At 39.5% G+C, this 23,277-nt stretch overlaps 1 protein-coding gene across 5 annotated transcripts in view; it reads left to right on the forward strand.

The window, feature by feature from the left end:
- Window positions 1–23,277, forward strand: part of LOC127357970 (glutamate receptor ionotropic, kainate 5-like) — a 177,487-nt gene that overhangs the window by 57,584 nt on the left and 96,626 nt on the right. For 4 of the 5 annotated variants that reach the window (XM_051390656.1, XM_051390660.1, XM_051390659.1 and 1 more), the window contains one exon: window positions 20,220–20,301. The exons of the other annotated variant lie outside the window; for it this stretch is intronic. The gene's annotated coding sequence lies outside the window, so the exon portion shown is untranslated. The remainder of the gene's footprint in view (window positions 1–20,219; window positions 20,302–23,277) is intronic. 5 annotated transcript variants of the gene reach the window in all.

Raw genomic sequence — 23,277 nt, forward strand, 5'->3', positions numbered from 1 at the left:
CAATGTCTATATGGACAAAGAATAAAAGAAAGACGGATTTTTGTGTTTCACGGTGTCGGGCCGGTGACACACACACACACACACACACACTCTGATGTTGATTGACAGGCCGAGCTGGTTGATTACAGGAAGTCGCTCTTTTGTCTTCAGACTTTTTGAAGTCGCATCAAAAACAGCAGAAAGTCTTTGGAGCGGAGATCAAGGACAGACCCTCACTGATTGTGACTGTGTGTATGTGTGCGTGTGTGTGAGAGAGAGAGTGTGTGTGTGTGTGTGTGTGTGAGAGTGTCCATACTCTGCATGTTTAAGTGTGTCTGCGATCATTAATATGCACATACAGGATCTGAGTCTGTGTACGTCTGTATTATATGCACATACATTACTGCTCATATTACACTGTTTAATTACTCTGTGTGTGTGCGTGTTACAGTGTGTGTGTGTGTGTGTGTGTTATCTGCCAGCTATTTGACAGTGAGCTTTGGCATTGATGCGGCCGCCTCAGGAGCTGCTATTGTCAGACCCGAAAAGCATAAAATCTGCCCGCTTAATTACCAACGGAGGGAAGAAGAGAAGGAAATGGAGGCAGAGCAGGAAGTAGAGAAAGAGATAAATAAATAAAGTCCTGGAAATATGAATCGGCTACAGAGACCCAACAGGTGGGTGAGCAAGCGCTTTGCGACATCCGCAAGGAAAAACCCGTTGACCTTAACAATCACTGCTTCTCCCACGCTGTTGGACGGACAAAGGACGTCCCGGAGGGGCTGCGAGCCGAGCTGCTGCTAACGTTATCTCCGCTTGTTTCTCTGATAACTTAAGATCCAGACGTCCGATGACTAAAATCCTTCATCCGGTTCAAATCTAGAGTTAAAAAGCACCAAGATCTAAACAGTGGATGGTAACAATGTGGCTTCAGACTGGATCAACAGTCAATGTATGACAGCTTCTGGCAGACAACCACAACGCTGACGCAGACACAAAGGGGATATGACGCCATCGACAGGCGACCGGCGTTACCGGAACGAGTTTATACTCATTTTTAATGTTACATATTACAGCTTTAAATAAAAGGTTTAGCAGGGCGTCTGAAAGGTCAGTCGCCCCCGTTGTTATTACCAGATCTCGTCTTTTTTATCGTCATAAGGTGTTTTGTAGAAATTGTCTTCTTGAGTTGTACTGTGGAGCAGACGAGAGAAAGGGCAGAGGAAATGGAAAAGGTGGAGCGAAACACGATGGAGGTGAAGTGAATTCTCTCCTTTGTCTTTCCTGACAAATCTAAATGTTATCAGTTCTCTGGCAGTTCGTCCCCTCGGAGCTGTTAAAGTCCACTCTGTCCCCTGAAACTTTGCAGCCAAAGAACCGCGAGACTGAAAGGTCACGGGTTGCGTTGGTGCAGCAGACTGCGACGTCAGACCCGTCCAAGTGTCCTTGAGTCGAACTCTGGACATTCTCTCATTTCACGTCTCAGATATAAGAAGTGCTGCACCGCTGAGCCCGAGGTGGAGCCGGAGATTCGAGGTTTGTCACTTGTTTCTGCCTGGATAATGGATGTGAACATTTCTCCGGTCAGGAACCACTGGTGGTGGTCGGACTGACGTTTGAGACTTTTGAGGAAATAATTACTCGGGCTGTCAAACGGTGGGCGAAGGGCTGCTCTGCTAACTGTCAATCACTCCACCAAAAACCTCCCTTGTGCTCAAAGATATTTCACCTTTTATGTACGTCTAAAGGCTGCTAGACAACCACAACGCACCTGGAAGTAGTAATTTTTGTGATTTCCAGTTGCCTGAACTTGCCTGAAGTCAGATGTCCACCTAGGAACTTCACCAACCCCGACCCCCAAAATCCAAGATGGCTGCTCTGTACGTCAACTAAGTTAAAGTTGTGTTTAAAAATGTATTGTTTTTATATGAGCAAAATACAACATAATGCATTGTTATTAACTAGTATTGCTAGCTAGAGGTTGCTTTTCTAATTTGTTGTACCTGAACGTGGTAACAGAGCCTTAATTAGTCATTTTAAAAGGATTTACTGAAACCCAACAGTTCCCACCATGAGCAAGCACTTGCCGACAGCGGCAAGGAAAAACAACATTTTGATTTATGACCAAACACCTGCAGAACATTGGATTCAGTTGCGAACCAGAGATGCTGAACATTGTGGACTTTGATCCCTTATGTGTTGTTCAAACTTGAGTCCAGATTTATTTTTCGTTTCTTCTGATGTTCTCACATGAGAATCCTTCCAGTGCTGAAAATCAATCCACACACTGTCCACCCTCTGCATCACACCGATGAAACACACTATTATAAGAAACATGTTACTTCCATCCACAGTGAGATCAAATAGTCCTTTCAGCAACATGAACTCTGGACCATTGAGGAACAATTCTCACCGGAGAACGAGGCCGCTTTCTGCAGCCGAGCAGGTAAACTCACTGCTGTGATCAACCCAACCAGAGGAGATATTTGTATTATAACACTTTTTAATTTCTTCAACTGACCCCCAAAAGATGAATCCTAATGATCTCACTGATGACCTTTTCTTGAGCCTGAATGTCTTTTTGTACACGGAACAAAATTTAACTTACTGACCAGAAGATGAACCCTTTTTAATTTGACCTCCAGCTTCACCTCATGGACTCCACTTTTGTAAAGACTCAATTCATCTCAGATTTGGGTAATTACTGTGAAATGTGCTTAGGACCCCTCTGTGTGCAGTGTATTAATTTGCCGTCTCTGGCACTCAAAATACTGAATCATTGAAGCGTTTAGCTAACAGCACTACTGAGGATAGAACACCTCCAGGCATCAGAACGATATTAACAAAACACACTTTTGTCTAGTGAAACAAAACTCAACGTGCTTGATTACTTTTACTAGCAGGGAGCAATTTGACAGTTAAATGGAGTTAATAACCTGGCAGGTTCCTTTCCTCTGGGATGTGTAACCGCGAGGCCACCAGAGGAGCATGTGATATTAACAATAAAGGTGATGTTCAATTGAAGGTCTATCAAAGAATACAGATTAAAAGTTAATCTCAGTAGACATCAGTCACATTAAAGCTTTAAAAGGTGCGTTTTGGGTGCAGTATTTTATTACCTTCAACCACATTAGTGCGGAAATCTGACCATCAAGAAATCTCACTTTAAAAGCAGAAAAGTCTGATAGTTAAAGACAAATTTTTGAACTGGCGGGCCTGAACAAAGTCATTATAATGAGGAACTTTCTCAAAGTAATGATTTAGTAACATAAACTTAAAATATTGAAAATATTTCCTGTTATTTTGAGATATTCAGTCATATTTTTGTGATAGTTTCTCATTATAATGACTTACAGAATCCTATTTTTGGGCTTCCATACTATTCAGACTCCTTTTACAATATATTTTCAACCTGATACAGTCGTCCAGCCTGTCAGTCTGATATAATCAGACTCTTTTCTCCTGACTGAGGCTTTGCTCTGCACACTGAGAGAAATGGGAACTTTGTGGAGAGGCTGCTGGCTCTATTGAGGTCAGTCCTCATTGCTCCCGCTGTGTCTCGTCCATTCATGTACTTCGATATACATTCAGAGCACAGCTGTGTCTCTCTGACAGAGTGACGTCTGAGCTGTGGATGTGCTGAGACCAGAGCCTCAATCAGACCCAGAAAAGGTGCTCGTATGCAGGAGATTACAGACTGGATCTCTGATGGATTATTTATATTAGGACTGCACGATGTGCAGTTATTTTAAGAGTTACTGCGATTGTGATATAATTTATGATTAGTGGGAATGATCAGTTTTGCATCACAAAACTAATCAAATCATGATGTGGTGAAATTTGGAGGGGTCTGTACTAAACAAGTGTTCTTAAATCTAAAGAAGAAGATTTGGATATTATTTTGATTAACTCAATTTATATGATATGATATAATATACAGATCTGGTTACAGATTGATTCAAACTTGTATACCATTGGATTAATGTGTGAACTGTACTACAGCCTTCGGGGAGCTCATGTTTTTTACCAAAATTAAAGTGAGTGAAGTTGGGGATGTTGCTCCGGCACACTTGAATGGTAATGGCAAGTTTGTTTTGAAATGAGAAAACCAAAACTGGAAAACAGCTTGTTTCCTGATTTAGTTTTTCTATTTTTTAAAGAAAATCAGCTGGCTATGAACTACACCGATGAATCACCCTCATGCATGAAGCATACATCAATAATAGCCAAAAATTACACATGATCCATGAAGATGAAGACACAGAAAAATAGAAATACATGTTAAAAAAAATAGCACATTGTCAATAGACCCCCCAAAATCAGAGATCCAGATCAGTTTTTTCTTCCCATTTTGTTCGAGCTGATGGATCAGTGTCACTCCTGGAGACGTTTTAGGTGATGGGATTTGGATGCAGCGCTCCTGCATTTGTTGTGAGACCGCCAGTGAGGGTACAGACGTACAGCCGTGATGTGGCGACAGGAGAGAGAGACTTGCTGAGGATTAATCATTTTCTGAAGAGATTCCGGTATACAGGGTTATTCAGAACATAAAACCATGAACACAGTGAACTACGAGCAATAAGCAATATGGTGAAACATTTGGGAGTGAGGGATGCAGAGGGAAACCGTGGCACCCTCGGAGCATTATTACGTATGTCTACAAATCTAAGCCGAGCTTTCATCTGATGAAAGGCATGAATGCACACAGAATACACACCCTGTACCGAGCCGTGTAAGCTTGTCTTTTTTTCTCCCTGACATTTCCTTCAGCAGCTGAAAGGCTTTTTTGATGTTCAGTTTGCCTCCCTAAGAATTTCTTTTGACGGGCAGACGTATGAGCTTGATAAATATTTGATTTGGGTGCCCTTGTGTTTTAAATCTCAGAACCCCAAACAACTCAAAGAGCACCTTGCTTGGCCTTGAAACGTATTAAGTCAAATTTAAAAAAGCCAGATCAGAAAGTGTTTGCTGCTGCTTCTGAAACATGTGAAAAGAAAGTGTCTGCACATTTCCTGCCGTCAGGCTTATTAACTTTTCTAAAGACAACATGAACGATAGCACAAATAATATCATTCGTCAGGGTTTAAACATACAAGATGCATCGTTTGCAGTAGGAATATACTTCATGTCAGAAGTATACACACTTCAATCAGAGGAAACCTTAAATTGATCAGCAAAATGTTTTTTATTGAATTCCTCAGAACAGAGCAGAACAGAATCCTTAATTATACATACATTAAGCCTTAATATAATTTAAATGGTTGAGTTTACAGTTGTCATGAACGGGGAAATTAACTGTAGAGACCAAAACCATTCTTTGTACCAGGATGTTAACATGTTTATTTCTGCTGTAAAGTTGGACAGTTTAATATGGGGCCTTATAGAGACTGACTCACTTCTGGAGCCAACCTCTAATGGATGTTAGAGGAACTGCAGGTTTTGGCTCTTCTTTGTTGGTTTAATTTGTCAGGTTGCCGCTTGGTTAGAGCCGTGGTTCCAAACCTTTTTCCTCAAGGGACCCATTTTCTATCATTTATTAATCCTGAAAGGAAACTTTTTATACAAATTCTGTGTCTGTATAATGTATTTTTTAAAATAATTTTAAACAATCATACAGACTAAATAGGATTCTCTTTTGACAAATTCGATGTTTTCTTGTCCCTGACGTTTGGCCATCATTCTATTATTCTATATATACATACTTTTACTTCTTCACAGTATTGAACCAAATCCAGAGATATCAGCCTACTATGTATATTTTTTGTTTTCTTACACCCCTTAAAATCAAGAAGGCTTCGCAACCCCCCATGAACCTTTAGTGACCCCTAGTGGGCAATGCAGAAGATAGCAGTCATGGTGCAAAAAATAAAACATTATGAAACAGGAAAACCCTTTACAGCGATGGTTAGGGCAAACATACGTCCATCCACCCCTCCGTACTCTGACTGCACTGTGTAAACCTTTTAAGACTGACCTGAATGCTTATATTTGACAGCGTTAATCTTTATAATTCATAAAAGACAGTACGGCCACAGAAACGTCAGCACAGATGCTGAAGAGAACAAACCGCCCTGCCTTGTGCAGAGTACAGAACAACGTAAATTCATGAATTTATCAGCATTCAGTTATGTTGGGAAAAGATGAAAACTGCAGGGAAAGAGAGAGCGAGAGGGAGAGAGAGAGGAGGTAATAAAGCAGAGAAACAAATCAAAGAAGGAATCAATGTGAGATATGGAGTCCCTCCCTCCAAATGTTCTCGTCCCTGAGGTTTGGCACACTCTCTCGCTGCCTCTTTATGAGACAAACACAGATGTACTGTACGTAAGGCTTCTGGGTATCAAACCTCACTGCTTTTTAACTGCTGATCGAACTGTATCTGCTGCAAAGTGAATTCTCAAATACTGACGGATAAAATGTTTTTTTCCCAGATATCTGATGCATAGAAACTGAACTCCAGCTTCCTCAGGTTTAGTTTCGACAAGCAGATCTGTCCCCGGAGGTCTGGATGGTTCATAACCCAGCAGCAGAAATGTACAGTAATATATGTTGGTCCTAAACCATTCATAGCTTCACAAACCCACAGGAGTATTTTAAGATCAATACTTTGACAAACAGGGAGTCAGTGTGAAGATATCTGAGAACTGGAGGGATCTGATCTGATGCAGCTGATAGAGAGATCTGTAAAGACAGCAGTTGAGTCCACTGAAGATAATCACACTGACACATTTTTCTAAATCTTGAATCAGAAACAAAAGGTCTTTGAAAGGTGATTGTAACTCTTAAATTCAGGTGTCCATGACAACACTGAGATTTGTGTATTGGTTTGTATTCTTTAACAAGAGCACTTGAAGCTGACTTTTTAAACTGCACCAAATGTTCTTTGTTTTATTTTTGTATAACTGGAGGAAATGTTGCCACATCCAATCACTCAATGCTGCTCATGCTCAATGCACTTAATTAGTGAATGCATAGTTATTAATTGTCTCTTTGTAGTTCTTGCATCTCCTTGTATTTGATTTGTTTCTCTTTGTAGTTGTTTCCTTTCTCTTTACATTAAGTTGTTATGAGTCTCATTGTAGGTTTTGCATCTATTTTTAGTTGTTTTGTGTCCATAGTTGTTTTCTATCCCTTTGTAGTTTTACATATCTTTCAGTGACATTTGCAGGTGAAGCAGAACTCTCAGCTGGTTTAAGGGCTACAGCCAAGTAGTATTTAGCAGTCAGATGCTTTCTGACTGCTTTCCAAAGCTTCCTCTGGCTTTTTTTTCTAACGATAAAACAAGGGGGAAACCATGCTTGGAAAAAGAAATTGCATACATTTGATTTTCAGATCCAAATCTCCGGTGTTGTTCTCACATTAATGTGTAAAAGTTTAAACCCTATGAGACGAGAGGAAGGGAGAGATGAAAGTGATGAGAAGGGAGGGCTAAGGAGGAAGAAGTGTTGTGTGAAGGAAACAGCCATTTGTTTGGTCCGGAGGTGGAAAGTGGAGCTGACAGTAATAACAAAGGGGCCATGAATCAGAGCCATAATTAAATGTGAGCCTTGGACCAAAGTGAGTCTTGGAATGAAGTGTTTCTTGGAACGCCGGCATGCGACGTCCAGCCAACGATAAACAGCAGAGAGGAGGAGAGACGGGAGGGCAGCCAATGTCGGGTCATTTTTGGAGGGTGTTGGGAGGGGGGGTATTTCTATTTTAGCCTTTATTGAAACAGGTCCAAGGGATAGATCAGCTGAGCACAGCAACACTTCACACACCAGTGACTAACACACAGTGGATTCAGGTGCTATAGGGATTATGGGATATGGACTGTCCAAACCCTCAAACATCACCCAGAGCTGAGAACAGCATCTGCACCTGGTGGGGAAACTAAAGATAACCTGAGGTTTTAGTGATACTTATCTTAATATGTCTTCAATAAGAATGTGAAGCAAATTTGAGATGCATAAAAACTCAAAACAAAAGACATTAAATGTGTCCATGAACGTTCAAAATGTGCACCTTGGGCTGTATAACTGAATGAGACAAGAAGAGTGTAGAAAGAAAGAGAAACAAGACCAGATTTGCTTTGGTACTTTGGCTTTGGTACTCTGATGCCTCTAGCTAACTCGTAGCTCCAGCTCACATCTGTGCTGTCAAATCTGTGTAAATAACTGCCATGAGAAAATGTACACTGCATTAGGTCGTAGTTAACTAAACTCATCTAAAAACTAAAACCAGGTTGACATTTTGGAGATATGTGACTTTTATAGGTCAGGAATGAAAGAGCAACAAATTTACAGCTGGAATTTATTTTGCTGATGATAAACTGCTCTATATGGACTAACATGTGTTATGTGACTATTTTAACATTTGCACTAAAACAATTTATTTCACTGAAATGATATTGTGTACTTACAAAACTAAATAAAATACAATAAAAATATATAGTAAATAGCTTTAGTCTGTCAGTTTGGTCAAATTTGTCAACACAAAAATTGTAATGTTTGTGTTGTAATGGTTATTCTGAATTTCTTAAATCCTGCGTCTGACAAATGTCCTCGTATAATAGCTAACACTGAAACCAATATAAACTAAACATTGAAACAAAATGAAACTCTTACAAAAATACAAAACTATAATTGCGATGTGCATTCAATCTGAACTGATTGATCTTAATCCTGAAATTATTGCCCCTAGAGCCTCAGATGATCTAACATGGTGTCATGATAATAATGTTTGCTTTGTCTCACAGAATAAAATATACATCTTATGGTTTGCCGACAGTTTTTGTGCAATTAGAGGAGAACGTTTTCAAGACTGCAAGCACTCCTCAAAAATGTACGACAATGATGAGATTGTCTGATTCCTTTACGCAGTTTAGTTTACTTTGGTTTAGGTGAAGTTTTATTTTTTTCATTGGAGTTAAAAGAGGTTCATCTCTTTAGTCTTAGCTGACTTTATTCACACAGCAACAACACTCTAGATATGACAAAAGAAAAACAAGATGCCTCTCTTCAAAACAGAGGGAAAAAATCCACCAAGTACACAAAACGTTTAAAAGAAAAGTCAAGCTGACAAGCAAAAACACGACTGAGTTGGATGACAGAGACTAAATGACAACTGGTGACAAGATGGAGGAGAACAAGGCCACAAAGAAAAATAGCTGAAAAGAAAATTGCTTACAGGGGTGACACTGGGACACAAAGATGCTCAGTGACATAACTTCAACACAGTCAGGAAAATTACAAACCAACAGTTACCAGAACTATATTCCTGTAAGAGAAAAGTACAAAGAAAAGAACGACAAAGAAAGAAAGTTGTGGTGAGATTTGATTCAGGGAAGCAAACTGAGCTGCAAACGTCTTCAAAAACTACATCCAGTTAGTTTTCGTAGTTAGTGTGACAATATTAGCTAAAAGGACACATGAGGTGATGCAGAATAGCGGGCAACATATTTCTGTTTCCATCGTTAATGAGGAAAACAGTGGACATTGAGCTGGCTGCTCATTTAATGGTCATTAGGAAATGGAGAAGTGTGTGTGTGTGTGTGTGTGACCACTATTTCCTCCAATTTCCTCCCACAGTCCAAACCCATGCTGCTCAGATTATTTGTAAGTGTGAATGTGTGTGAACATGCTGTCTGTGTGTGTCTCAGCCGTGTGATAAACTGGTAGCCTAGTGTGATCGGCCTCTTCCAGTGCATGCTGGGCCCTACAGCCCAGCATAAAAACGATGAGGAAAAGCACAAAGAGTAGTTGTTTTGTATGTCTCTGTAGTTCTTTTCAATCCCTTTGTATTGATTTCATTTCTCTTTAAGTTGTTTTGCATCTATTTGTAGTTGTTTCATTTTCATTTGTAGTTGTATTATGTCTCTTTGTAGTTGTTTTCTTTGTCTTTAAATTGCTTTGCGTTGCTTTGTAGTCGTTTCCTTTCTCTCTCTAGTTGTGTCTCTTTCAGTGACATTTGTAGGTGAAGGAGAACTCTCTGACGTTACTATTTTCACATTTAGCCAGCTGTCTGTGTGGTCTTTGAGGGGTCTTTCCTATGTTCCCCAGTTCCACGTTTAGGGATTAGGGAATTTATGACCCTGGAACATAAATATGCCAAAATATCTCAACAACTATTGGATGGATTCCCAGTAATGTTAGCATGTAAACAAGCTAAACTAAGATGCTGAACATGGCAAATACTACACCTGCTAAACATCAGCAAATCAACAGTTTCATTGTGGGCATGTTAGCATGCTGTCGTTAGCATTTAACTCAAATCACCGTTGTACCTATACAGCCTCAAAAAGCCACTAACCTGGATGTAGACTGTTTCATTCCATGTGTGGTTCCACAGTATCTGGACAGAACTCGAGACATACAACACAAACTACATTCAATTCAAAAAAGAATGTAAAAACCACAAAAAGGTCCATCCGGCACCAACTCTGAAGCATTAATACTACAGTTGTTGTTTATTCACACAGCTTCAGAGAAAAGCAACCATTGTGTTTATAGAAGTTATACAATGGACAATAAAAAACAACAATGCAGCACAAGTAAAACCCACTGAGTAAAATAAAGGTTAAAACCACAGGTTCAGAGATGTAAAGCCGATCTATATGATGTTTGAAGCAGCAGTTTGACAGACAGTAATGATGGTTTGGGTTGAAGCTCCTCGCCGAAGGTTCTTCAGGCGAGTTTTGTCCTCCATCTGAACTCCATCATTATTGAAAATCAGCTTGTAGCCTGAAGACAAAACTCTGAGAAGAAAACCTTCAAGTCTTCAGGAAAACTATCACCGATAGACACACTCACACATATACAGATGCATTCCTGCAGGAGCAGGCCACAACACACCAAAACTGCAAATGTTAAAATAGTCACATAAAACATCCACAGAGAGCGGGTTGTCATCAGCAAAATAAATTACAATCATTTTCTGTTTTCAGCGTTCGATTGCTTTGTGTTAAAGCTTCTGAAACTTCTGTTCCTTTAAAAAATCTTTCAATCCTGTCCTATAAAAGTCAGATATGTCAAGTTTTCTTCATGTCAAAGAAAACCTTGTTTTACGATTAGAGAAATAGGTTTTAAAATCATTTTTGTCCATTTTCTCCAATAAAAAACATTTTATTTATGTTTTTCTAAAAACTGAACTCAAAAACCCACGCTTTTCGATGTGATGCTTATAGGCTATGTTGTAATCAGAAGGAGGTAATTTAGAAGGTTGGCGGTTCAGTCCCCATATCCTCCCACTTATGTGGAGCTGCATTTGGCAACCCAACCTCCTTGGTTCGGTTTCCTACAGGATGCTGTGACAGCTGTCAATAGCTGTGTTTCCATTTAAAAAGGTCTCAAATTTGGCAAAAGAAAATGCGAATGAATGTTTGTTTCCATCCACTGCTATTATATAATTATTAGGAGTTGGATTAACAAGATAAGCAGTCGGTGGCGCCAATTCTTTAGTTGGAAAACCAGTAGAAGAGGCCTCAACAAGATAAAAAACAATGCAGAAAACATTTCTTTTACTTTCATGATGTTAGAAGGTTACAGCAGATCTGTGCAGCAACCACAGAAATATTCTAGAGTTTTATACAAATTGGATTATTGTAGTTTCTCGCAAGTTTCACCAATTATAGGAGTCCGTCAAGTAAAACGCAGAGCTACGTTATTCTCACTAGAACAATCTGCCTTCAGTTTTAAATTAATTATATGAAAAAACAGCAGCAATCTTCACTTTCTTATGTAATTTCAATGCAAAAAAAAAAAATGCCCAAAACACACAAAGATGTTTGTCCATCTCCCTTTAAACTCTTTTTCTGAAAAGATGATGAAAAGTTCTTTTGAATTTTTCCGTTTCTATCAAACGTTTCTAATGCGATACTTCAGAATATGTACATACTGAAACTGAATCTGAATGACTCGGATGGATGTTGAGGAAGCTGCAGGTGTGTGTGTGTGGCTGCCGAAGGCCAGATTGAACAGCAGCCGTCCTTCACAAGCTTTTCGTGTTTGATGTTGTCTGCCGCGATGCCTGCACACACACAGTAAAACACTAAATTAAATCTTGTATTCGGTTGCAGCTCCTCTCCTCGCTCTGATTTTTAAAAAAAAAGTCTTTATTGGCAGCAAACGTACAAGCGTCGCATCAGATTTCTTTCTTTCTGTCTCTCATCAACATGACTGAGATGACATTTTCTGCCCTCCGCCACCTCCCGGTCCTCCCGCAACGCTCCCTCCTCCTCCTCTGTCGCTCCTCTTCACACTGCTGCCGTGGCAACAGAGGACAGGGAGCGAGGAGGGGAGGAGGGAGAGAGAGACAGTGACAGAGAGGGAGAGAGGGAGGGAGGGAGGGAGACAGAAATAGAGAGAGAGAGAGGAGAAGATTGGTGAAGATGAGATTGGAGTCTGGGACCAGAGGCGGTGAGAAACACAGAGAGGGCTGCAGTTTGACACACAGCAGTGTGTGTGTGTGTGTGTGTGTGTGAGAGAGAGAGAGGTTGCATAATCCCACTTCAGTCACTGGTCGAAGCTAAAAATGAATCCAGTTTCATGACAACAGTCACACTTATGTAAAATAGTTCTTCTTTTCTGTGTAACATCATTACACAATCACCAGTATCACGTGTGTGTGTGTGTGTGTGTGTGTGTGTGTGTGTGTGTGAGAGATTATATGGAAGCTCATTAATGACCAAACTAACGAGTGACCACAAATTCAGGCTGAAATCAATCTGCTCGTCAAGATTACATTCAGTTCTTTATTAGACCTGAATCTTCAGGAATCCTTCATGTTAGACATTATCCTTTATTCCACAGCAGCTCTTTTAAGCACTAACAGGTAACAGTGGTTTAGATTATTATTTAAGATATAAACTCAGCTCAGTGGTGGCTTGTGGGAAATGTAGTCACAGTAGCTAATTACTCTGGAGGTCCACATGGATAAAACAAACCAGAACTTGGGCACAAAATAACTCACTCACAGTCTGAGCAGAAACAGAATGAAGCTTATTTTGCTTTTCACACCCAGTGAAAGAGACTCAGACGGGGACAGAAACTGATGTTTTCCTGCTGCTGTAGAAGAAAAGAGGCGTTTAGAACAAACTGAATGATCATAAAACAACAAATCAGATCGTAATCAATCATCAGTTTCATGTTTCACTCAGTAACTGAACTGTGAAGCTCAACATGTGTTCAAGTTACATATATTTATATATCGACTGTGTTCTGAAGTCTTTATTTTTATGTGCAGTGACCTTTTCAAGGTAAATAAAACACAGACAGAAACAGCCCACAGTGTCGGTTGGTGGGAAGGTGATGGATGACCCACAGAACCACCTGATGGATGTCTTTAACCTGCAGGTTCTGCTCAAGACCAGGTCCATGCTGGACCATATAAACCACCACCTGCAGCTGGAGACTGAAACTCTTAGGGTTAACTCTGTATTCAGGCTCCTCCCGGTTGCTCTGTTTTGGGTGAAGAGGAAGTGTTGTTGTTTGTCCTCGAGGTGTTGGTTTGTGTGTGATGGCGCCCGGATGGCGCCGGTATGAGCTGGACAGTTGTGTTGTTTCAGGTGAGAAAGTGAAATCCAGATAGATGCACGAGTCTGAGCTTCATCGGATATCCTTAACAAGTTTACAAGGTTCCAACTCCGTAAAGTTATCAGCTACAAGTATTTGATTTTCTGTCTGTCCGGCTGCAACGTAAGCAGAGCGATTAGCAGAAAGCTTGTGTATCTCTGTTTGTGTTTATTATCTTGAGAAATATGCCTTTTGTTTTTAACCCATTATCACAAGAAAATGAGCAAATTAAAAACTTATGATCTTGAGATAATGCTATTAAAAAAGGAAAAACAAATGACGTAAGAGCGAAACACAAAAACAGGAGCAAAAAAGCCTCTCTGCAGTCGACTCTCCTGTGTGAACCTCCGATGAGAGGGTGAATGAAGACGTTTCTGTTGCTGAGACAGAAGGTCCGGGTGGTGGAGAGGAGACAGCTGTTATAGGCGAGGACAGAAGCAGATGAAGAGAGGTGAAGATGAAGGAGTAGAAACAGAAGATTTAACGACATGAAAATACTCCAGAGAGTTTTCCTCTGTTGCCACTTCTGTCATCTTCTCCATCCTTCGGTTCTTCCTCCCACCCTGAAGACGTCCAAGGACACCCCCCACCTCCGCTCTCTGATCAGAGGTGACAACCCTCTTCTTCACTTCACCCACACAGGAAACAGCAAAACCAAAAAGAGAGAGAGGAGAGGTTACCTCACATCACCTCCTCCTCACCGGCTCTTATCATCATCCTCTTTTTGAGGAAAAATCTCCTCAGTGTTTCTGTTCTTATTCCTCCGGCTCGTCTCTTAAAGGAACAGTTCGACATTTTCAGAGTTAATGAAAACATGGATGTCAGATAGCTGAGCACAGACTCCATATTCATATTAAAAACAATCTTTAAAAGGTTATATATGAGATTTAAAACATTAATATATCAGCTAACAGCTGTTCTCTATATACAGACACAGAGTCACATGGTGTCTCTCTCCCTCTGCCTGTGTTGTATCGCTGCCTCTCTGTGGTTTGTTTCCATAGCTGTTTTTATCATCTACGTCGGTGAATTAAGGATTTATTTCCACCAAACCAAAGTTGGTGATTGTTGGAAACACTAACAGAGACACTTTTAATGAGTTTGATTCTCTTTCTGTCCACTTTGAATGAAGTTACGATGATCTGAAGGTAAAATTAGTGTTTTTGTCTCTGGAGTCTGGTGGAGAGTGATAGTGATATTACGGCTATTTCTGGTTAAAATGACGTGTCTATTTTCTCATCTAACTCTGTGAATTAAGGATAATTTCCACCAAACCAGCGTTGGTTGGAAACACTAACAAAGATGGTTTTGGTGACTTCTCTCTGCAGGGTCAAATGACTGATGCTGGTGGTTTCATATGTAACTTTAAACATTGAAGCATCAGACAGCTTTTGACTTGGTTAGGTTTATGTTGTGCACATGCAAAGGTCTGCAACATGTTTGCTTTATAAACAACATCTGTTTATTCTGCCCTTGAAAAACAGCATTTTTGGTGGTTGTGCTTGTTTTTGTATGTGTGTGGGCCACATGTTCTCTCTTTTACTACTATTCTATTATCTTTTACCTTTAAACTCAATGGCTTCAATATAGATAGGAATTGTTTTATGTCTTTTATGGAACTATATTATTCTGGTGTGTTTGTAATGAGTTGACCTGCTGGCAATGGGCTTCATGTGTGTTCAATCAAGCCCTGAATCATTGACTGGGTGCACCTGTGAAGTAACCCATTTATAGGGTGACTCATCGTGCATGCTGCATTCAGCACTGAGGAGAGGCTGTGCACTCTCTTTACAGCCCTGTGGTGTATTTAACAGAAATCTTTAATGTCTAAATCTCCCACATATTACTCGTTGCCACATGCATTAACCTCTTCTGTGTGTTATTCACAGAAAGCAACATGAAACGTGTTCAGCAGACTGTTGCACCAGTTATGCAAAAAAAAAGGTTAGTTACAACAAGTTAAATGCAAAACTTAATATTTTCACCTTAATTGATTAATTATTAACAGACTGCTTTATGACAATGATGTGCTGGGCTTAAACTCCAGTGAGCAGAGATACAGAAGGTTACTGTATGACACATTTACTATTTAAAAACGTAACACTGAAATAGATTATTGACAAGGAATGTGAGCTATAACTTCTATTGAAATGACCACAATGACCTCTGAAGCCTCAGATGGGCTGCTATCATTTAACTGCGATACATTTATAACTTACTAGTATGCTACTATTGGCCACCCCATTATCTACGTCTTTCAGGCTGTAGCAGGCTCCGATTTAAAGCTAGAGTGAAGATACAGGTATTATATGAACCCAGATGACCTAAGGCGTCCATTAGTAACCAACCATGTCATGAAAGCATGTCAGGAAGGAGGCTTAATAACGATCCAAAAGTAAGGCTAGAGAAAAAACTGGCACAGCTGTTTTCAAAGGGATCCCTCGACCTCAGGATATCTGAATGTAAATGGGTTCATTCTGCTAATCCCATGCAGTTCTGGGTCCATAAACAGTGTTTCTTTTTTGTCAACAAAAAGTCAAAGACAACCTGATAAGTTCACACGAGGAGTTGTGACTTCCTCTCTCAGAAGATATGTGTCTTTCTGAAATAATGTTTTAAGATACACCTTTGATTAATTTACTGTATGTGTAACTTTCTGCGGCTCACTACAGATATTTGAAAGAGAAAAGAACAAGCTAGTAAGTAACTTGTAAACTGGCACTGCTGCAGTCAGTCCATTAACAGCCATTTTGAGAAATGAAAAACAGAAGCTGTGGAGCCTTTTTAAAGCTCAGTTCTTGTACTTCTGACTGTAACATGGAGGTCTGGACTGGAGCTGAGGACTGGATGGATCCACCTGTGGAACCTGAATACAGGATCTGAAGGGACATAACCTCTGCTGTCCTGAAGGCTCACATCAAAGCTGGCTCTCCTTTCTTCTCTGCTCCTTGTTGTGTTTTTGTTTTTTTTCATCCCCCGCTGTGACAACTCCTCTTTGCACCCGAATGAACTAAAAAAACTTGAACCTGCGCTGCTGGTTGCTGTGGAAACGGGAGGATGTGTTTTTTTTAAAAGAGTTGAACAAAATACAAAAAAAAATAGAAAAGATTGGTTTCTGATAGAAGAATGATGGATTTTAATGTTTTCAAAGACCTTTTTAATAGCTGAGCTGTAAATTGCTGCTTACTTACGCAGAGAAGCATTTCTTCTATGTGACATAATTTACAAAGATGAAAACCTCAAAGGAGAGTTTGTCATTGGTTTATTCATCGCCAGCCCGGAAAGTCAACACTTCATCCTCAGTTCCTGCACAGAAATGTTATTTTGTCCACATCAAGTGAAGAAATCATCCACTGTCGTCTTTAAGTTCTCATTTACACTGATTTTGATCAAAGGACTAAACTAAGTCACTGTCATGGAGTGGCAGTTAACTCATTGATTGGATAGTTTTGGTGATGTAACCCTCAGTTCTGCTAGCTGCTTTCCTCTCAGGAAATTTAAGAAATGTCAAATGCCTGTCACTGTGGGGGGCATGGCCTCGACTCAGGCCAGAGTCAAATTAGTGGACTTCACTAAAACGTATGAAAGTTTAATATCATTATAATTATTGTTACTATCATATGAACCAAAAAAGACAGTACAGACTTCTGACCTACATCTACAGCACTGATCTATGCCCAGTATCTACAGCACTGATCTATGGCTTTTATCTACAACATTGACCATTAACAGAGTACAGAGCTTCTGGGTTTGTGAAGTGACGCCAACACGAAGTGTCTTTAACCTGCATTCTATGTTAAGGCCAGCAGGGGGCGCTCTATTGGTTGCAATAAAAAACGATGCAATGCCATTATCTCAGTAAACAGTTTCCTAATGAGTTTCTGGTCTCAGTCTCTAGTTTCGGTCTTCTTCCATACAGCATGATGTTCATTTAGTAACTGATGGTCCCATTTAGAGTAAAACAGACCATAAAGCAGGGTATGCTTTAGGGCGGGGCTACCTTGTGATTGACAGCTCATTCTCAGTGAGTCCGTCCAGCTCAACGCACCAAACTCAGATCAAACTGTCAGACAGTGCTGATCAGATATGGATCCAGATTCTGTTACTGCGATGACTATTTCTCACACCTCTTGAAGTCTCTCTTGTTTAGTCATTTATGAGTCCTCACTGCAACAACTACATGAATAATGACAAACTGGTCTCTCAGTATTAACCCGGTACGACAACAGCTGCTCATTCTGTACCTCCACCTGTGTGGGCAGAATCAGAATCAAACTCGACACCATTTTCACTGCATGATGTCAATGAACGAAATGAAAGAAATCAATAAACCTCATTGCTATTGATTCTCGCCACCGATCTTTACTTTTTTTTGATTGGGCTTTGTTTTTTGTTGTTTTCTTTGGCTGTCATTCTATTCCTTCAGTATCAGGAACAACTTAACCCAGACAACCTAATTTTCGCCCTTTGCACAGCCAGACATTTTAGCCAATAACATTCAGTCCAACAGTGTATGGCAAAGCAGATTCCCATTAAAGTGCCTGTTTTACTCAGATATTTCAATCTATAGGATATAGATTTCTAACACATAAACCATTTTCCAAAATATCTGATATTTTACAGCAGTGATTATATATATATATAATATCATCCATCTCCGAATGGCCATTTCGGGTAATAATTAATCTTTAATGTGGAAAGCTCAGTTTTGTGTCCAGCCTTGTATCTTATTGTGTTTCCAAGCTCAGCAGGAGGCTACATATATTTCTATCAAAAGAATAAATTAATAATTTACCCCAAATGTACATTCAGTTGAGCTATTCTTCAGACTTTATTCAAAAGGGTTCAAACAACATTTTATTATTTATTTTTACGGATAAAAAGGGGATTAAGTTTTAATGAGGAAGTCCTTATTCTACCATCATTACCAAATGATCCTTCATAAATACTGTAGATATAAAAACATCATAATTTTAGCAGATGAACGTATTCGTAGATCCTTTCTTCCATTCAGGTTAAAATCACAGATCTACAACTTTCACACCATAAACCATCCGAACCAGAGTCTGCAGGGTAAAACACAGAGATCTATGTTTTCAAGCAAATTGAGTGCGGTTGTTGATTTTGATCGACAGCTTTCACACCAGTTTGTTCGAACTAAATAAGTTGAAAGTGGCCGAACCGAGTCTGAACCATGGCACCAGTTTTGGTCCGAGCTCGACCCAAATCTCTTAAATAATAAACAGGTAACCCATTAAATAAGTGCAACGTAGAAAGTACATTCATAAAAATAGGTTGTTCAGCAGGATTACAATTTTAAAATGTATAAGTCAGTATTTTGCTTATACTGAACATGGGGTTGGGCTATATTTAATGATATTTATATTCAAATACTGAAACAGCCTTGTAGTAACGTGGGTACTGGATTTAGGCCGACAAAACGCTTGGTTATATTTAGGAAATGATGAGGTTTAGGACACAAAATTTAATGTGAATACAGTTAAACCTGAAACAGCCTGTGAGTAATATACAATAATTCTAGGCTTTCTGCTATAAAACTCAATTCAATTTGTGTCCAAAATTTTTGGGGGGTGTGAATCTCAAAATGCAAATGAACTGAAGGTCTGTGTGATGTGAAATATGGCGGCAGTTCTTCTCTAATTGTTCACATTTGGAGGCATGTGGTGTTTTCCCTCCATCTGTAACTGAGAATTAGATTTGGCTGCGTAATTGTATGTAATTTAGTTAACATTAGCACACTATCATTCTTGTTTGTGTGTGTTCCTGAGCATCTGCACACCACAGTGTGTGTGTGTGTGTGTGTGTTTGTATTTGTGTGTGTGTTTGTATTTGTGTGTGTGTGTGTGTGTGTTTGTATTTGTGTGTGTGTGGGCTGAGGCTAATAGCTTCAATAACGTTCCTCCATGAATCACTTCAGTGTCAGCGGTCGTTTTCTAAAAGGCAGAGCCGCATTTTTCAAGTGATGGATGTCTCATTTTGCAACAACAGCTTCAACAAAATAATAAAAAAAACCCATCCTGAGTTTCTTCCTTAATGTGAACGAAGCTGCTATTAAGTTAAAACCTCTCACACTGGAGTCACAGCATGCAAGTTAAAACCTCATATCTCTAAACTGGTTTTTAAGAGGCAATAAAGGCCTCGCTACACAACAGGCACAACACTTCCAAATGTAATGTTCAGTACCAGTGCAGGATGTCAATGATGAGGTTCGGACTCGGATAATATGGACATAATTCTTTGTGACATCGGGTTGGGAGTAGAAAGTCTTTAACCATTTTAACATAAACTGAATCTGAAATATGGATTATATAATAATGTATACAGTTAAAAATATATATATATATACTGCTAATGATAAAAATTACTAATGTATGTAATGTATATCTATAATGTTCAGGTACTAATATTTTAATATTACTATACTCAAATATACTGTAAAATATTCCCGTTTGATAAAAATTACCACATTTTATTTACATTTCTGTGCTTTTAAATCTTCAGCAACATCTAAGTGTGTTCTGTATTCTGGTCTGAGCAGTTTGCAGCTTTGGGCGACGCAAAGAGCAGTCACCATCTGGCCAACTGTGTGTGTATGTGTGTGTGAGAGACTGCTGCTGTCACTCAGAGCCCTCAGGAAACCTTTCACACCTTGTCATCATCTCTGTTACCCAGGGTCAACCGACCAGAGAGGGAGAGGAGAGGCAGGAAGGAGGGAGAGGGTGAGGCAAGACGAGAGGAAAAGACTGAGTGAGAGGTAAGAAAGACACAGTGCGAAGCAGGCGGGAGGTTTTTGGACAGAAGCTGTTTCGATGATGTTTCTGAAACGACCAGAGCAGATCTCAGGACGATGGGGACGGGCGAGGGTGGGCAAGGTAAACACATGCAAAACGTTAAAAGAGACAGAGAAAGAGAGAGACAGAGAGAGAGGAAGAGAGAGGCGTCTTGCCGCTTTCTTCACTGTGGAAGACAAAACCCTTCGCTTTGATACAGAACACATCTCCTCCAAACAGGCCGACTTCAAAGGCTTCACAACCTGCTGAAAGGTTAGCCCTCGTCTTAAAACACACACACACACCTGCTCAGCCATCTGATACACCACACAGCTCAATAAATTCAGCTGAAGGGGAGAAAATAAGGCAAAAAAGGAAGGAAGGAAGGAGGGAAAGAAGAGAGACACATCAACATTCGTCCAGTTTCAGCCATGTTTCTGTCTCACTGCTTTTACACAGGAAGCGTAACTGCTCACATTCAGCCTATTTTTACTCTTCAAGTCTTATTTTGTTCTGTTTTACACACATGGCGATTTTAAGTTGGGCTTTGAGTCCTGCTCAGAGTCGGGTTCTAATAGCTTTTATATCCAGTTCCTAGTAGACAAAATACGTGGATTTGTTAAGCTCATTGTGTTTTATTAGCAAAGCATGTATATATAACGGAACATTTCATATCTTCTGTTGCTCATCTCACTTTATTGGTTTTAGCTAACATAAATATAGAAACATGGATACTGTTTTCCCGATATGACATCTGTGATCGCCATACGTCGGGAAAAATGCAGCGATATGAAAATAGTATTGTGTGGTTTGGTCAAATTTGTGTAAATTCTAGCAATAACAAGAGCCCATATACACTAGATTGTCATCTGCATATTGGTGGTAACTGCCATTAGGATGCTTTAGAACAACCGATGTTTATTAACCAAAAAAAGGGAAAATAGTAGGTCACTCAATTGAGTGGAACTCTATCAGTGTAATGTTTGGGATTTAATAACATTTTATCGAATCTAAAGTATTGAATCCACTTATCAAATGGGAATCCTTTTTAAATCTGATGATGATTGATGACCTCACCAATATGGTGGCATACAACCGTAGCCAATGAGATATCTACATTTCTACATCTATGGTAGCTACATGTTGGGGAAAAAATTAATTAGGCTAGCTTAATTATTGTTAATGTTGTTTAAATTATTAGCTGCAACCAAAAACTTATGACCTCTTACCCTTTAGTTACTTGCAAATGATGAAAGATAATCTTGATTCGATTATTCAATAAGGGATAAAATTATATCAAATCCTAAACATAATGCTGATAAAATGTGGGTTACTTGCACTCAGTTTTGTACCTGAATAATATTGACTGTACAATTATTTGAGGCAGTTGTTCTTGGACCTACTGTTCCCTTTTTTTGGGTTAATGAATAAAAAAATTAAAACCATAATCATAATGACTGTTACCACCAATATGCAGACGACACTAGCGTATATATCAGTGCCTGCAGGAATATGGGAACTTGTTATTGCTAGAATTTACACAAATCTGACGAAACCACACAATTTTATATATATATATATATATATATATATATATATATATATGTTTTAGATTCCTGCACTTTCCAACAAATACAGTCAAAATGGAAGAACACCTTCCACATTTATGCAATTCAGAACCACTTTCTGAAGCCAAAGTCACATTAAGTTAATCCACAGTCTCTGCAAACAAATCTCAGGCAGTGCTGCAACATTTGCCCATTTTAAAGTTTCCTGCACATAACCAGTTCTAATCTAAAACCTAACTCTCTGTGGTTTATGCTGTTAGCTGGAAGAGCTACCAAGGTTGCCTTAAAGTACAAGCTAAATTGAGAGAAACAAATATTACCAAAGCATTTTCAGTTTTCCTGGGAATGTAACTGTGGCGCCATTTCTTGACAAACAAATTTTGTTTTACTGAATCTTGCGAATAAAAACTTGCATTAGCCTATATATGATTATCAGTGATCAATCACTGTACTTATAAAGTATCCCTTGCTTTCTACACATATCTCAGTCTTTTACACTCTTTCTTCCAACCTCTCTCTCTGCTCTTTCTTCCTCTCTCCTTCATCTTCTCCATCTGTCCTTTGTATTTCTCTCCTCCCTCCCCTCTGTGCTAGCGGTCAGACCAGCTGAGCCCTCGTCTTTCCGCTGATCCTCGCCGCCACAGAGAAGTCTCACCGGGCTGTGACACAAACAGAACTCCTCCGGCAGGAAGTCATATCCCAAAATCTTATTCACATACCCTCCTTATGTCTTCCCTTCTCTCTCTTTCTGCTTCTGCTGCTGACTGTAAAGCTCAAAGTCAGTGTCAAACATCTACATCTGCTAATGTTGGTAGCAGACTGTTGAATTTTACATTAAACTAAAGCTAGAAGACTTTGTGGGCCTTATATACTGTAGATAGATTTTACTGGAGTTTTCAGGGCTATAAATGACACTTTGCTTTGCCTTAACCCCCTTATTTACTGTTGCCACACATATGTAGTTTAAGATGATAATGGGGGCAGAGCTCATCACAACAGGTCCTCAGACATAAGTAGGCTCGAGAGTTTTAGAAGTCAACCGTAGCTAGCTAGATGTGAGCTGGTTGAAAACTCCAGCTGATTTGTCTGAACCCTGAATAAGGTTCTTTGATGGATAATAAGTTTTCAAAGCAAAGTATTCCAGGGACAAAACCAAAAATGAACTGACACTGAACCAAGACCACACAAAGACTAAAAACACAGGTGAGGGGAAGAATAGACAATCAAAACTGGAGGGTAGAAGAACACAGGAAGACAAGAAGTTAAGCAAAACAAGACACAAGAGAAAAATTACAAAATAAAACAGGAAATAACCCAAGAAAACCCAAAACCATAACAGGTTGACCCCTAAAGCACACTACAGAGCAGCAAACTGATTTCCGTGTGCCTCAT

The sequence above is a fragment of the Dicentrarchus labrax genome, unplaced genomic scaffold, assembly GCF_905237075.1.
Source record: "Dicentrarchus labrax unplaced genomic scaffold, dlabrax2021, whole genome shotgun sequence".
Taxonomy (NCBI): Eukaryota; Metazoa; Chordata; class Actinopteri; family Moronidae; genus Dicentrarchus; species Dicentrarchus labrax.